The sequence below is a fragment of the Thermobia domestica genome, chromosome 11 (assembly GCF_964235325.1).
Source record: "Thermobia domestica chromosome 11, izTheDome1.hap1.1, whole genome shotgun sequence".
NCBI classification, from domain to species: domain Eukaryota; kingdom Metazoa; phylum Arthropoda; class Insecta; order Zygentoma; family Lepismatidae; genus Thermobia; species Thermobia domestica.
In genome coordinates, this window is record NC_137464.1 from 181,268,771 (window position 1) to 181,285,453 (window position 16,683).

A 16,683-nucleotide genomic window follows, 5' to 3' on the forward strand; every position below is an offset into this window, starting at 1 on the left:
CCCCTGACAACCTTCAGTGCCTCCCCAGGGTAGCGCGCCGCACAGTTTGAAAACCCCTGGTCTATACTTTTCGTCATACCTTGGTGTCAGGAATCACCTTCGAAATGTCGGTGTTGTTTTGAAACACTCTGTATGGATCGTTCTAATCGTCTTTGAGAAAATCATCCGAAAATGTTATACCCCAGTGCTCTGGTTTTTCCCGACGTGCAGATTCCCCGTTTGTGAATTTGTAGCTTTAGCTAGAAAGAAGAATGTTGTCATGGCTTTTGCTCGAAAAGAACTGGCATTAGCCAAGTTCAATCACATTAACTGAATCATTTTACAAAATCAATCATAGGAGAAGGAGATAGTTACATTTTCTAATACATTACATTAAGCTTTATTGCATTGAAATCTTACACTATTAATAGAAACCCAGAGTTAAGGTTTGAAATTAAACTTTTTCAGTAACATATGTAAAAAAGTAAATTCTGAATATAAACTATTATTTAGTATTAAAATAGACCCTACTGTAAGTCACTACTGAGATACTGCACGATCTATTCAACTCACAAAGTTCATAAGGAATGAAAATAATGTAATACAAAAATTTCAATACTAAACTAAACTTCCTTTCAAACTTACCCAAGCATGGGACTGGCTTGATTGTAATTGGCCAAAAGTGGATAATATGAAGGGAAAAAAAGAGTGACCAATCATCTCTGATTGATTGAACGTTGTCCACATATTTAAAAGGAAGTTCCATAAAAGTTTTATTAGTATTATTTGGTTTTCTTCACAGTTTCCGATAACAAATTGCCAATAGTTATTCAAAGTGAAAATAGAATTTCTCCTTTGCTAGTAGCACATTGAGATAATTGTAATTAAAGATTATCGAATTAACCATTGAGCAACTTGCCACTGTCAGAATTTGACTCAAAATCACTCATTTTCATCATAGTTGTGCATTGTTGTGAGCAATTTCAGGGAATATTTTTCTCAGAGCTGATTGGGAATGTGTACAAATTTCACACAAATTAAAATTATATAGCATAGCAATAGAACCATCTATCATGCATAAATAATACAACGAAAGCATTGAAACTGGAATGAAACTGAAAAATTAGTAAAATAGAATAAAAGAACTGCGTCGATGGAAGGGCTAAACACAAACAGAAAGGTAAAAATGAAATGATATGTCCATTCAAGCTTTAAACAAACAATATTTTCTTTAACATGCCAACCTTCCCCTTAGGCCTAATATAAGATATTTGGAAACAAATAAGAAATTAGAAGTTACTTTTGGTACCTTTCAAAGAAATGAACAAAACAGGTAAGAGTGCTATACAAACCAACAAGCAGGACATCAACTACAGGAGCTTAAAAAATGTTTCTTCTCATATCAATTATAATATCTAAAATGTATAACTCTTTATCTAATATTTATGTAGTATATTAGACACTATAACTGAATTATATACCATTTTATCGGTTATAGTGTGTCGTTTTAGTAGAAGATTAAAAAAAGCAATTTGAAAACCTTTTCCGAGTTTGTTCATCCTTTTTGGTTGGTTTTGTTTGCGATTAAGAATTCAGATAGAGTCAAGTTCTTCAAAATTAAATAACGTAACGTACCTCACTAATAGATAAAACTATTCTAGATTTTCCAAGAATAGAAGAATTATTTTATCTTGCAGAGCTAATAACCTAACAGTTATTTTAAAATATCAAGAAATTATTTTAGCTGTTTTCTGGAAAAGTATTTTAAAGAAAACCACTAGTTATCACCATTTCTAGAGCTTTAGAGAGAAATAAATTATGCAGTATGGAATGTTAACAGAATATTTGTTCATGAAATTTATACAAATTTGTTATAGACGCTATTAAGTGGTAGCATAAGCTACTATATATACAAACATATAGAGGCATATTAAGAAACCCAGTATGAATTAACGAATCTGGCCCAAAGTTAGCGCACGAAATGAAGATGATGGTAGATGGTAGTGCTCCCAAAACGGTTCGTGGGACGCCTCAAACGTATTGCACAGGTCAAACATACGGCACTACCCGTAATAGCATGTGTAAACTACTCCAAGCCACTACACAAGAACTTTCTTCTAGCAGTTAGCCTATTGTAAGCATGCTGAATGTCTATCTGTTGTATGGTATTCCACGCTCGCTATGTATCTTAATGTAGCTTGGTGATGGTTATATCCAGAGTCCGATGTGCGGTCAAGTGCCATTCCATAATATTCCATATGTGCTCGGTAGGCCCTTCGATCCGTAGACATAGGAGACCAGGTTAGATTGTATTTACTGAGAAGACAGGTTGCCCTGAAGTATAGAGATGCCTGTTATCCTGGTGCAAGATGGGTCCCACAAAGTATACAAATAAGGTTGGAGGACTGAATTGATAACACCGAAAATTTACGACGTATTAGTCTTTGACAGAAACGGCATTCATTGGTAAATGCCATCGCCCTCTATTCGTCTCCGAACTACCGATACAACTAGACATTCTCTGCAATGAATAGGCATCAGAGATAATCTTGCAAGAGAAACACGGGAACTCAGACCTGCCTTCTACAATTAACTGTTTTATGTTCCTGAGCTTATATGAAACCACAGTGGATCCGATTACCTAGTGGTCGCCTTCCTGTCAGATAAAGCGCTAGAACGATTTTTCTAACAAATCACTCCAAAATGTGCTGTAGGAGGAGCACTAAGAGACATATGCCTCCATCTACGCCTAAGGCAATTTGCGGAACGGCCACCCGGTATCTCGCAACACGCTCAAAGTCATTTAAATGCACAATAAGCGTCCGCTCGTGTCGTCCAAGCATTCCAGACACATGCTGTGATTTACACACAACTGTAGACAACCTTTAAACTGCTAGCAGCATGGCCTCTACGAATAATACGCTCAGCCTTCCCTCTACAGACACTATGATCAACTTGCAAACTAAGATAGCCACTGTCCAGAGACCGTTGAAATAACAACAATATGCCCTCTACAACCAGATGACAAATGTTGCGGTATGAATTTTGTTCGAACTGGACGATGCATACGATGTCTTCTTGAATGCGTTTTCAAAAGTTTATATGTATATTGAAGGTCCATTTTCTATAATTAAGGCCTTAAAAGCACAAGAAAATCAAATTTGATTACGAAAGTTGTGAGTTAAAGAGACCTAAAGTTCGTACGGTACGCTTAACTACATTGAAAAGTTAACACTGTTTTTCATATTATAAGAGTTACTTACAATATCTGGACATGAATATCTTATTCAGTAAAATATAGAAATTTTGATAATGAAATATGTCCAATACGACCAGAAGCGAACTTGATTCCATTGTGAACTGAACGCACCAATTTTAGTGTTCTATTCTCAAGTTCTTATTTCAGAAATACCAGTAGGATGATTTCTGTTGACAATATTTAAGCAATCCACTATGAACATCTGTGAATATGGAAACCGGAAATGGTATGCATTTTTCTACCACTTTCGGCTTTAATAATAATATAAAAGGTAATATAATATATTCTTCAAACGCTGAATCGATTCCAAATTACAACCTCTCGCTATCTTTGCTCTAATATCTGTCAACAAACAGATGGATGGACATAGCCGTTGTATAAATCTCCCATATTTACGTACAGCAAGTCTAAAAACCGAAATCAAGAGATATATAGAAACTATTGAAAGGTTAAGATACGCTACGATAATTTCTTGACATCGTACAATCATTTTCAGACAAATAAACATTTCTGAACTCATGCCGGCTTCCGTGATGAAGAAGGACAACTTTAAGGCTCCTTTTCGAGGTATCTATAAGTAGCCTCCATTCATCTTTACCGTAGGTGATATTACATTTGGTCATCAATCAGGGAATATCATAACAATACGGGGCTCCTCTTCTTCTAAGTATTTAACAAATTTCTTTTCTCGATGCCTCTACCAAGAAAACGAGGTTCCTTTGGCCAATAAGTTTTTTTTCTTTCAATCTAGAGCCCAACAGTTCAGCTGCCTCTTTCGAAAGGCCTAGATCTCTAGTCAGATTATTAATTTCAACCTGAGAGAAGGGCTGAGGTGAATCGCCTCCAGAGGGCTTATATTCGGTATCGGAGCCTTGAACTTCTGGATGTTCCGAGTTTGAAGATTCTGAAGAGATGACTGGCAATTCAGTTGGAGGCAAAAGCACTGGCACATCAGTTCTATGAGGAGCGGAGCGTATGGTCGATGGAATGTTCTCAGGATAAGAGATTAACTTTTCATTTTTGCGGCTATACCCATTGACATGGCAGGAACAAAAGTAACAATCATCAGAGTACTTTTACGGCTCCCTCCATATCATTGGAATTCCAAATCGTAAAACTGTCTTTTTTCCTTTGAGTCATAAGCGTAGATCATTGATACACTGCACACAAACTTTATGAGGAGCCCACGATTTGTCCTGGTCTGCGAGTTGCATGCCAAAATACACAAGATACAGTTATATTACATAGGCTGTAATGCTCCTCATGAGATGTTTAATAACACTATATTTGTCGCATATGTAACAAAAATTATCTGGCACATTTGCACAACGTCTTGTACTCGAAGCCATGTTTAACGAAACGCACAGAGAAAAGCAAATGTTACATTTGTTTCTGTGATGAAGTTTCCGTTTGTCATTGTATCAGCGCACGCACAATACTGCACATGAATGAAACATTGATATGAACTTAAACCTTTCCATGTCTTTTATCTTACTACGAACACGGTACATATACGCTCCTCTGGATTAAAGAGAGATAAACTAAGTCCTTCATGAGGACAGCTCTTTTATATCTGATGACTCCAGAATAGTCGGGCGAATTCAGTCTTCCGAAAGATAACACGTTCAGCATCAATCCAGATAAAGCTCGAAGAAATAGGTGACTTTGGCTCGTTGGCAATCTTTCCTGAGAGGTCAGCGAACCAAGCTCAGGATCTGCGATCATTATTCGCACGACGCTATTGGTAGCGAGAGATTGAGACGGGGAGGGAGGGATGGTGACGGACAGGGCTGCCGGGGGGGGTCCCATGCGCCCCCTAGTTACAGCATATAGAAGAAAATTTTGAACTGAATGGAACAAGCTTTAAATCCAGAAAATTGGAACAGTGGAAACCAAGAAACATTTTGTTTCAAGTGAGGCACATACGTACAAAACCTGTTGAATTTCTGGTTTTCTAGAAGTTTAATCAGACTCCCTCATCCCGACCGTAAACGCAAACACTTCGATGTCTTTGTGTAAGCATTACTTCTTATATATTATTTTGCATTTGAAATTAGTGTTAGGTTATTTTGAAAATTATTCCAGGAATCTTAAATTTTTGATACCAGAGAACAGACAATGAACCAATGCCTTCATCGTTTCTATAGGGTGACCTGTAAGTTCCTTCCCATTCATGTATCACACGAATGGAGTTTTTTCTTCATGTTTTGTGTATTCTCGTTCATAATATTATATGATACTGCGTTCTGTGAGGTATTTCTTCTGACTTTTCTTCTACTTTCTTGCATATATATATATATATATACTTTCCTCAAACATGTCCTTCTGCCGAGGCTTTAACTGATTACGGGCCTGGTGTGTACTGTCTGTAAAACTACTCAACCGACCATGCGTACATTACAAGGTAACCAAAAACAAAGTAATCAAACAAGGTAACCAAACTATTTGCCGTTTTAGAGCGGTGATAAACAAAGGGCAGTACAGGGTCGGTATGAACCTTTAGGTTTCGAAGTAATCTCCACCAGCATTCAACACCTTTTGTCAACGTTCCTGCAAACTGCACAATAACCTGGTAATAAAACATGGCGGTCATGGATGCAAAGAAGTCACTGAGTGCGTTCCACAAGTCTACCTTAGTTGCGATGGATCTCCCACGGAGCTGGTTGTCCGTAAGGTCCGGTGAATATGGTGCATATGACAATATCTCCCAACCAATTTTCTGACAGGTCTCCCGAAACCTCATTGCAACATATGTCTTGTATTATTGTGCAGGAACAGCACATCCTTGTGATTCACTAATGCAGGCTCCTTGTGTCTCAGTGCATGGCATTCTTGTGCATCCTTTGCAATTACTGAAAGTAGAGGTCAGCAGTGATGGTCTGACTCTTGAAATGAGCTTCTAATGCACTATTTGCGGACAATTCCATCATACAGAAAGTATAACATTTCATTGTTAAAGAAAGAATTGATGCAATTGTAAAATGCATGTCTACCACAAGCCTCTGTGATTTACTGCTGGAAATTCCCCAGAAGTTAAACCTTGATATTAAGAAATGTATTGGAAATTCAACCGATGGCATAAGTAACATGCAAGGACAATATTCGGGTTTTTCAAAAGACTTAAGTATCGTGTGCCTATATCAGTTACACGTGTGGTGTTACGCTACATACTCAATCTTGTCATATGTGATGCGACAAAAAGTTGCAGTGATTCTGTGTTATTGTTTGTTCTGCTGAATATCTATGGTGTGCGGTATTTATATGCTAGTTTTATCTGCGGATGGACATTTGGAAGATCAAATGTCAAAGGCGTCTTATAGTTATTGCGGAAATAAAATGGTGGCCCAAACACTCTGCTTTGCAGAAAGCGTTTGGTCATTTTTCAAACCCAGGAAATGCTTTATACATAGAGTTTTATCATAACAATAAAGAATAGTGCTTCTACAGAAAATATCAAACCAGAAGTTAGATGCAAAGCGGAAGGCTATATAGAAGGTCTTCTAAAGTTCAAAACAATTCTGGCAGCATTCAGAGATTCAAGTGTACCTGATAATATTTCAAGTAACATGGAAACTATCCCCAAACACAGGGTGCTAATGTATTACAGTCACATCAAATGGTGCAGACTACTCTGTCCCAACTAAAGAAGAGACTTGATTTGAATTCGTTAAAAATACAGCATTAAGGTTTGCAGAATGGGCCAATAAGAGATTTAAAAAATTAGAATGTGATTTCTTTGCTTCTACTGACTTGGCGGCAACTCGCCTTCGCAGGTGGAAAAGAATATTTCCCTATGAATGTAAAGATGAAGCTGCTTTTAATCCAATAACTAGGTACAGCATCGAAGCATTCAACACAATATTGGATACTGTAATTTCGAGTATATCTTCAAGATTCAAGAAGCAAGATAGATACTTTATGAACCGATTTGTCGTGTTTCAGCCCTAGAAACTTCAAGAAAATAACAGAACTTCCAGACACGGCTTTCGATAAACTTACACACCTTCTGAAAAAAAAAAAAAAAAACAGTAAAGAAGTTTCCAAGGATTCTAAACAAGAAAAACTATTGGACTTGTCAAGGAAGTAGGAATCCCTAAATGTCAGTCTTGCTAATGAGTAGAATTGAGAAGAAACGACTGATTATGCTGATAGCGCAAGTGATTCAGGATTTAAAAAAAGAAAAATAATTCTTCACAAGAGATGAGAGTGCAACTGAATGTGTTCCAAAAATTATCCAACGTGCTGCTTTTTAATTTTGCAGAATCATAATTTATACAGTAATGCTTATCCAGGTTTGTTACTAGCATACACATTTCTGTTGACTTTGCCCGTAAGTCAGGTAACATGTGAAAGAAGTTTTTCAAAACTGAAATTGTTAACACTATTGACTTACTGTAAAAGAAAACTATGCAACTTGATTTATGACATTGAGATTCTAGTGGCCCTTGTGGAAAAAAGCGCCCGCGCCTCCCTAATGATGTCTATCCGTCCCTGTTGACGGAGAGGTGTCACAGAAGTGTATTCTATTAGTTTTCCCACAGTAGAATGATGGTTAGGCAGGGAGGGAAGACACTCAACTTCGAAAAACACATTTTACGGTAAATGTTCATACAAATCCAACATTTTTCATTATTTTGTTTTAAATCAGCACCAGAAACTACATTGAGTACAGCTATCACTTCCATTGCATTTTTTTTCATCCAGGCGTGTGTTATTAGAAGTTCTCATACTGTCGGTGTTTTCAAGGACGGACGAACATTCCAGTTTCCTTGGTCACAAACCGACGAAGTGTAAGTGATGAAACGGGTCATAGGTCAATGGATCCTTGGATCATCCAGGTTTGCGTCTCAATTCTCAGACCCGGTCTGATCCGGACAGACGCGATGACAATGACAAACCCGCAGACCCATACACATCTAGTGACCCGAACAGATCCGGCGACCCAGAAGTATCCGAAAGATCATCTCTGCTGCATTACTAATTAATGATGTTTACTGTTTGTTGAGTTGTTAATTCTCGATGTGATTTTTCTTAATCAAGATACCATGTTTTTAATATTTCACATTAATTCGTTTTCTCATATATGGTGTTTTAACACAACCCATAAAAAAGAGTAACAAAACATTGTTTGGGCTCAGCAGTATCTTTTATATTTCTAAACGATAAATTTTACATGTCGATCAAACTTTGACAATCCCTCATAAGAGAAACATGTAGCTTATCTTTTCTGTGATTCTGATGCGTTTGTACTCCAACACGCCTTGTGGTTATCTTTCAGTGCAGCGTATGATACACACAGACACAAACCACAAGCGAGAAAGAAAATTATATCTAGTGAAAACCCAATGCAAGAGGACAGAATCGCGTTTGTTACAATTGCATTTGCAGCCTCACAAACTTCCCATGTGTAGAACAACGTTTCATCTCAGGGTTGTAACGGATCACTTCTGATCATGGGTCTGTCCGGATCAAACCAAGACAGTCCATGTCATGGAATTATCTGGATCGCACCGGGTCTACTTGGGTCACCTATCACCCCGGTCATGCATCAGTCCGAGTCATTAGATCTGGTAGGTCATGGATTGACTACCTTGGGTTTTCGTGGTCCCAATCACGAAGTCCGTGATCCATTCTTTCACTGACGTACAAAATTTGAGATACTGAATTTTGTGTCGTCGTTTTATTGGAACATCTTAGTTCTGACAGTGTGTTAAATTTTCATTAAGTATGTCTCGATTTTTAAAATCTAAAGTAACCCCAAAATTTACGACTTTTAACATTGTTTTTCTCGAAATTAAGATTTTGCACTTTCACCGGTTCTTGATGCATGAGAAATGGGATATTCCCCACTTCGTGAGAACATCGACAATAAAAGACATAAAAGAACAGGTATTTTTTCAGCAAGAACATGAAAATTTAAATTCAGAAACCACCGTACAATTTACTTGATTAAAAAAAGGACAAATCCTTCTTAAATTGCTTAAGATTTAATCTAGTATACATGTTTAGCTTACATGATTAATCGTGTTACGAAACACAGTGTATTTAGATTATGCAAGCCCTACAAAAATGGGCGATATATGAGAAAATACATACACTCGACAAATTTAGATAACACTGCGTTGGGCGTGTACACACGAGGAAATGAAAACAAAATTATTAATTATATAGCAACCAAATTACAAGACAGGAAAAATGTGTATTTGTATTTCACATTACTATGAACCTCTACAATAGAAAAAATACTGTAATTGTAATATATTATTGTATATACATACTTTACTACTACACAGATTGTATTTCGAAAACAGAATTTTATTATTATTTAAAAATTGTGACGTATATTAACCAAGTTTCACACTGTGTTACTTGTCTGTACATTTTTAATGTTCAAAAAAAGTATTTATTATTTATTTATTTATGTATTTGCCATCATTGTTATGACCATTATTGCTTCTTTATTGTTACAGGTTATTTCATAACTTAAAATTAAAATCTCATTCTACCCATTCGACAAAGCAAACACTTACACAAATTACCTCCGTCTGTTTTAAAATTACAAGAGATTTGTTTGTTCGTTTGTTATTTAGTGATATTCGTTAGTGAAAGGTTGGATACAGTCTTGAAAAAGAAAATGTATTTTTAAAAGCCTGAGTCCTATATTTCATTGGAATTGTTTTCTGTTTTTGAATTACAATGAAAAATAAGTATAATGATTTACGATGGGGGGAAACCAGTGATCGAGCTTTCTTCTCTGTGAGAAGGAGATCAGTAATCACAATCGACTATTTGAACACTCAAAAAATCGAATTGATAGGTCATCCGCCGTACCATCCTGATTTGGCACCCAATGACTTCTTCTTGTTCTGGAATGTCAAGAATAAATTGCGTGGACAGCGATTTTCGTCGGTGGATGAAGCCGTTGATGCGTTCAAAAACCATATTATGGAAGTGTCTCAAGATTGGAAAAATGCTTTAACAAATGGTTCGAACGAATGCAAAAGTGTATTGACCATAAAGGAGAATATTTTGAGAACAATACATCAGTTTTCAATGACAAATTAGTTTTTTTTTTTTTTTTCATTGTCAGGCTCAAAATATAAATAGTGGTCCTCGTATCATCATATTACAATATTCTCATATTCAACATATTCAGGAAATATTAGGTTGATCGGTTGTCACCTTCCTATTTTTGCAATTTTAATACTAACAGTGTGCAAAGCAGTGACGGGTCTGGTAGAGGATGATGGTTAACCGTTCGTACTAACAAAATAGTATTCGCGGTGAGTAGAGACAATGCACACTGGGCGAAATGAATAATCTAGCTGTGCAAAATTCCAAAATCAAGTTGCTTGGAATTTCACCGATTGTACTCATAATGAGTCACAAAGAAATCACATATGACAGGAACAACAGTAGAAAAATATGATGTTCTGCAGGGAAATAGGTTTGGACGTTTAAAAGACGGGTTGTGATACAGCAGTAAGTATTATTAATGGTGGTCAAATTTAGAGGGTCAAAGTTAACCCATCGTGCTGAACGTTAGCTCGACTATTAGAAATCGAGAACTAGTGCGTTTGCTGCTGCAGGGATGTACTATGATTGAAATACAAATTGACTGAAAAATTGAATGCGTTTACCACAAGTAGCACACATACAACATCGGAAGTTGCTGTTGGTACAAAATGGTATGTTAAATTGCATTTTAAGAGAAAACAATAAAGATATACACCTCGAAATTTGTTTATGAGCAATAAATGATGTTCTTTTGTGCAATATAGTGACATTAGCTGCAGAAAACTGCGACTTGATGATGTGTATAATCATTTCAGTTACGATATATAAATACCGGAGAGAACGGTTTGATATTTGGTGTGAGGAAAGTACCCTAACTGCCAAAAATGCTGCAGTTGTAACATATATCTGGAGCAGACTGGGACTGGAAAAGACAAACACAGATGAAAATTAGTACATTCATCAGCAAGTAAACAATTTTAAATGCAAATCAAAAATGGCAGAAATCGAATCATGTAATGAAGGCATTTTTACCACGAGATTGTGTGGTAATAATGTCAGCTTTGTGCCTCACAGTAACAAGATGATCCAGAACCAGGGGCAACATCCTGCAGCACACTCGGGAGGCCACCGAAAGAATTTGAACAACTGTCCGTACCAGCAAGGAAGAGAAAGATTTCCTCGTTAGTGAAAACACACTCAACAGAAAAATTAGCATTTGCCGCCCAAGGTAGTTTACGTTTGTCCGATAGAAGAGATGCAGCTTGCTACTTGTGGGGTATTGTTTCACCGACATCACGCACCAAGATTTTTGCCACTTTTATTAAATTTTTGAATATTATTATCCAGCCACTTCCCATCTGTGTGTTATAAATCAAGCATCATACTGTCAGTGGCGAAGTGTAATCCCACAAGTAGGGTAGGCCCGATAAACTAATATTTCCATTTAGCTCCACTACAAATATTTTGAAGTGCAGTTCATATTTTCTTCTGTCTAGGATTTGCAGGGAGGAATTTCCTCCTCACTTGCTGTTTTCATTTCCTGCATATTTGAAAATGGAGGGAGAGACAAAGAAAGTACATACTTACAGTTAGTTGACAAATTTCTTGGATAAGCGTTTGTTACTTGTATCTCCCACTTTGAAGTAAGTACAATACTGCATTTAATTTATGCATCACGTAATAATAGCTTCAATAGAAATGTTAATGCCCAGAAGGAAATTCATTTGAGTCAACGCAAGATATTTAATAACAGTGGAATATTTAATGGGGTGGCTTCAGGGTTTGTTTTATCGTAATTCACCGAAATTTTATCGTATTTTTTATTGTTTTATATATATTGCAAAAGTTTAACACTTCCAGAAATGAAGTTAGCAAAACCCCTCGAAACAAAATCGTAAGTACACCACTAATTCTGTGAAATGGCAAACTCAACTAAAATTACAAATATTATTATTTTATCCTGTATGGTAGCATTTGGTAAATATATTTGTATTTACATAATATGTATCAGACTTAACATTTTACAAGCTATTATGGACCAGGCCCCATGTAGGGGAAAAATACAGCTACTCCGAATAAATCCTGAGAGTATATACCTAAATTAAACAGAGTTATCACTAATATAAATACTTAATTCTACACAGAAACTTCTTACTTAATGTTACAGAAATCATTTAATACGTATGAGCATTGAAAAATGCCTTCAACGCTAAAACTAAACCCCCAAAGATGAGCCTTCGCACCTTCCCAAAAATGCGTCCAATCCCCAGCGATAATAGCTTCGCTCATTGACAACTATAGTCCATAAGTGCGTTTGCACACGGCAACGATAATATCGGTGGAAGCGCCGATAATGTCGGCGGTGAAATCGACTTCAATGTACTCAAATCGTAGCTTGCACACGCCACCGATATTATCGGCCGATCCTCCGACACGCAGATGCTGTCGGCCAAGCCCCCGATATTGTCGGCGGTATCGCCGACACCGATTTTGTCGGGGGCAATGTTTTCTTATGATTGGATGCACATGCGGCCGATAATGTCGGCCGGCCAGTGGGTTAGATGAAGAGAGTGAGTGACAAGGCGCTGTGTATTTTTATTTCGTTTCTTGTCTTTGGAATTTTGTTGTTTCCATTTTTTCTATTACAACTTATAATAATATTATTATTATCTAGTCCTATAAACAAATTCGGAACAGCTTATTATTTCTTTATAGTCTCTGTTTTGGAGTAGCTAATTCTCTTTATTAAATAAGTATAAAATGCGGGAAGTCTGAAGAGTACTGGTTCTCTCTAAATAGCTATTACCAAATAGAATATAGGAAATTTAGATAACCAATTTCTTGATTATTTTCCACTCCTTTTTTAATTTTTGTTCTTTCTCTCTCACAGACACACACTCTTTGATGGTATATTTTTAATCTATTAATGCATTTAAATTTTAATACGTTCTGGAAATTAATTTAAGCGAAATTTTCAAAGTTTGATACACTGAACATAAACATATGGAAAAAATCCTGATTATTATTACTTCCTTTTATTTTCATCAGAATTGTGTGCAGATCACTTTTCCCAGTCACACTCAATAAGCAATGATTGAATAGAATATTTGTTGACAAGTCAAAGTAGAATTATTATTATTTTGAAACGAAACCAGCACAATCAAACACTCTTTCCAAAGCTCCAAGGACAAGTCACACATTTAGGATTTTCTTGATTGTGATCTCAACAACAGGGATGTGACTTCATGCTTCACTTGTTGCAGATTTTTCTCTCACTTCCAAAACTATCTCAAATCTCCCATTTTTAAAAAGAATTTGTGGAATGGCAATTGAAAACAAAGACCAAAGCTATGTATCCTAGTTTTCCCTCTTCCCTTTGTACCGGGATTAACCACCTGATAGAGTTCTGCAGTTTAGCTACAGTGACTGGATGAAGAGGTTGTGTATTATTGCGGAGATGGCAAGAATTTTTCTATTCGATATTTTAACCCTTATTGAACTTGTGGAATGTAGACCTTGCATATGGGATAAGATAACAGACTCTTTCAAGGACAAAATTCAAAAGCAAAAAGCATGGCGAGAAGTTTATGCAAGCCTTGCCCAGGATTTTGAGTTCACGGACAAAAAGAAACGAGAAACGACAGATATGTATGCAACATCGCAAATCTATCTTCAATATTGGGGGAGAACGGGTAAGATCGTTCCCATATATATATATATATATATATATATATATATATATATATATATATATATATATATATATATATATATATATATATATATATATATATATGTTTAAAATATTTCTGTAGTCGAGAAACAATGCTGTGGAGGATCAGGGGAGCAGAGTTGTCTTCAACATTGAGAGACGCGCAGATTTGAGGCTTATTCTGAGTGGACATTAATTTCATCTCACTTTCCTTTCTGGCGACCGGACACAAATAGTCAAATTTCTCCCCCCAAAAAACATTTCAAATCGGATTATTGGGAGGACAATCCCCCAGTTCCAAGATTGGAGGGGACATGTCCCCTTCATCCCCCCGGGATTTGCGCCAGTGTATGTATGGAGCAATGTAAAGCAAAATTATTAATTCGAATCTTATCATTTAATGTACTATGAGATTAGTGTTAATTGCATGGAAAACAAAATAATATACATACATACAATATGTAACAGTGTTTCAACAAAAATTAAAACTAATATAGTTTGCAATGTACCGCAGCATCAATTCTCATCGAAACGAAAATAATATGTTTACATCTATTTAAAACGGCACTGTTAAATCTAAACATGTTTAGGCATAGGCCTATTTTTCTCTAAGTTTTGTACCGTTCTCCACACCTCTTCAGAACAGTTTTTGTAGCCCTTGTTTTAAAAAATAATTTTCCCGATTTTTATTACTTTTATTTGTTTTCATATATGGAGAAGATATTTAGAAACACAGTGCAGAATATATTGTGTGTTGCTTACTTCGCTCATCACCGGCAACAATTTGTCGGGGCTTCCATCGATATTGTCGGCGACGTGTGCAAAGTACGCCGATACCGACACCGATATTATCGGAGCTTCCTCCGATTTTGTCGGTATCGTGTGCTGGTGAAGCTTCAGACGGAAGGGTCTTCAAGTGTTTCCAACTTATTCTATTTTAGGGGAAAAAAACGAAATTTTGAAGTATTGACTTTATTTTATAAGAAATCAAAGATAAAGAAAATATACGGGTAGCCCGACCTCAGAGCCTCATAGTACGCTTCGCCACTGCATACTGTTCGATTGCAGCAGAAAGTATGTGTTTATAATGCAAGCTTTGTCCTGGGAACAATTTTCTATGACTAAAGAATTTCCATCAATTAAAGGGAAATAGTCGTATCATGAATCACCTTTTAAGGTATATTCATCCGAACTACTGCTTATATCTTCGCATTTACTCATTATACACAGTGAAGATGGAACATAAACGACAATTGAACATCAACATACTATGATCGACTTTGGAATAGCACCAACAGTCACGTAAACGAAATCCTCGCACAGTACAGCATAATAAACAAACACTACATATCCCATATCCATATGAGAAACAAATGTGTATATACTGGATTATTCATGTATCGTGCACTAATGGTTGTTTATTTGTTAAAGTCTTCGTTCAGTAATACGATTACACCGAACGTAGACTTTCAGTTTCATATATCCTAGTTACTTGTACTTCTGCCTGGAATGTCCGATTTTTCTATATGAAGATAGAACTTTATAGGTACGAGATGGTTCTTTACACCGTAATTGTTGTCAATATTATGCCTAAACAGTAGCTGTAATTAAATCAACAAAGTATATTTTCCAACCCTGGTTCTGGAGCGCAAAGTTATACGTATTGTGATGCAACGTAAGGTATTGCATCACTTACGAACATGAAAACTCATGAGATTTCTAACGAAATAAAGAATAAATAGCATCGTGACCATGTATGTAATATATTAAGTTATACCTAACATTTAATAGATCACAATGAAGTGCATAGGCACAATACATACGCTTAATTTTTCAATGAACTCCTAGAAACCTACATTGATTCATTTGATTATGTATATCGCCAGTGGACGATGCGAAATTATCCCATAGAAAGTGAACTTCTCTTTCTTCTTAGCTTTTTTGTGAACAAAGCTGACGGAATGGCTTTTTTTTAACAAAATAGAAAAGGAAAAAAAATCAAGCAAGCCATTGCAAATAGTCGATCATTTTGTGAGCGTGTGTGAGAGTGGAGCGTGTGTTGTCCTTTCGCTCGAACCTTACAAAGCCCGTATTGTGTTGTTTCAGAAGCAATGACTGGAACAAAATGCCTCTTCTGCTTGCACAGATCAGCTTTTCCTGGAACTAAAATGGCTCTAGTTTGGGATCACCAACAGTCAAAATCACTCATACATGGCTTCCTATAAGAAGAGTTAGCTACAGTACAGATAGACATATTTTTCTCTACGTATGTATAGTTAACTAAATGTAACCAATGAACCTACAGTATATGACTGTATTGATGTATGAAAGGTTAATTTCGAAGCGTCAATAAATACGCATATCAACATGGTATAGGCCTATGTTAAAATTAGTAGCATTGTGCAAGTTAATTAATTGATTGAGCTTGATCAAGAAATTAGGTTATCGACAATCTAGTTATACCCTATACGTTCATGCTTTAATGAATTACGCCCACAAAGAGTAGTACTGATGATTGGAAGAGAGAAAGCTTACTAGTTCTTATCGTCACCCCCTTCAATATTAAGACTGAGATGCAATCTTCCAATTGTTTTGAGAAAACAGCAATGTCTTAGTACTGTACTATGAACTACAACTTTCCAACGATTAAGAATCAGGGTGGACAAGCTCCCGACTCCAAAATTGAGATTTTTAGCTAGGCTTTAACCTTCAGACC

General features: G+C 36.3%; 1 long non-coding RNA gene across 2 annotated transcripts in view; it reads left to right on the top strand.

Moving 5' to 3' along the window:
- LOC145664597 (uncharacterized) overlaps window positions 1-16,683 on the top strand; it is a 506,108-nt gene that overhangs the window by 363,968 nt on the left and 125,457 nt on the right. The window lies entirely within an intron of this gene.